Raw genomic sequence first — 1,821 nt, forward strand, 5'->3', positions numbered from 1 at the left:
GGGACTAAAGGTCTAAACCTTTAGTCCCGGTTCGAGAGACCAACCGGTACTAATGGGCATCGCACCCTTTAGTCCAGGTTCGTGGCACCAACCGGGACTAAAGGTCCCATTTGAACCGGGACTAATGCCTGTACGGTGCTCTAGCCGCTCGAACCAGGACTAATGCTCACATTAGTTTCGGTTCGTAATGCAACCGGGATTAATGCTCTTTTCTAGCTGAACCAAAGCCCTGTTTTCTACTAGTGTAGATGACCCGTTACGTCCTTGCACAGAGACCAAATGCAACCTAGAAGTTAGGTGAACTATTAGATTTTTTTTTGCTGTACATGCAAAATACGATGACCTGTTGTGTCCTTGGTGCACAAACCAACTACAATTGAAAGTTAGGCTAACTATTTATTATTATTTTTGGCTGCCCATAAGAAGGATCGAAATGAATGTATGGCGAAATGTTAACCGTCCTGCTCAGTTTTTCAAGAAGATGCACATAGTACACTCAACTGGGTTTGATAGATAGTCAGGTTTGACAGACTAGCCTGTACCAAGTCTGCTGCCCTCTCAAATTTAAAGCCGCCCTCGACCTTGAGGATGAATAACAGCCGAGCTGGCCGTTCCCAAGGAGTTAGCGCTGGGAGGGCGCAACGCCGCATGGAGTTCCACGCGAATCGTTTGGAAAATTAGTTCAAATGTGATATAAAGTCTGCAAAACAAAGTGATAAATAGCGAAGGCTTTGTTTTAAATAACTAAGTTCTTGAGATGGGTTAGATGTCAAACTCCCAATACCTATGATTTTTTGGGAATTAAGTTTCGGATCTGTTAGATGCCAATCTCCCAATGCCTATGAATTTTGGAATTAATTTTGGGATGGGTTTTTAGCCACTAACTTTTGAGGATGAATCACAGTTGCCAGATGCCCCACATTCGTTCCTGGTGGGGGTGCTGCGATGGCACCCCATAGGTCATCGTTCTTTGTAGAACCTCATAGAGCATCATCTTCTGCTTTTGTGCCTTAGGTGCACTTGATCTTGATGATTTTAAAACTATAGTTGACAAAATTGAATAGCAAAAGCATATAAATTATTAAGACTTATGGTAGACCTGCACATGGGCGATAGAACAAATGCACCAAGACAATGGAATAAAACTCACGGGGTTGCTTTGGTTGCACCACCGGACACTATTCACGTCTAGATTTATCTTTTCATTTGTATTTAGATAGAATTCGGATTTGGGACATTTAGAGGTTGTAGATATGTGAACATTCACAATTTTTCAGATTTTTATAAACTTCCGAATTTATTATGTAGTGGGATCATGGTATCACTAATAGTGTGGTATCACATGATGCTTTCCCCAGAGTGCAGGACGATAGACCACATACATTCTCCTTTGCACATTTTCACCCCATAACAAGCATATGTATTGAGAAGTAGTAACATTCCAATGGTTACCATTACAACCCAGAACAAGTCTCGTTTCTCTCAATTTTCCTTTCCGTATCCTCTCTTGGGAGCTTAATCATAGAAATTTTTTTTTTGGACACCACATCTTCATTTGGTCTCGTATAAGAATCATATGTAAGTCGTTAGTTATGTTGCCTTCGCCGGTCAGAAAATCATCACTGGATTCAGCAAGTTGATACCGTCAAGTGTTTTTCCCTTGCATTTAGTTACAAAATTACAAATGTGCCGCGTTGGTATTGAAGACATTAATAACACTTGCTAAAATTGGGTGCGCACTGCAATTTAGAGCCCGGCTCCTCGGTCGCTCCCGCGAGCGGCCAGGAGCGAACCCTAGCCGTCGCCACTAGCCACACCCCG

The sequence above is a fragment of the Triticum aestivum genome, chromosome 2B, assembly GCF_018294505.1.
Source record: "Triticum aestivum cultivar Chinese Spring chromosome 2B, IWGSC CS RefSeq v2.1, whole genome shotgun sequence".
Lineage (NCBI taxonomy): Eukaryota > Viridiplantae > Streptophyta > Magnoliopsida > Poales > Poaceae > Triticum > Triticum aestivum.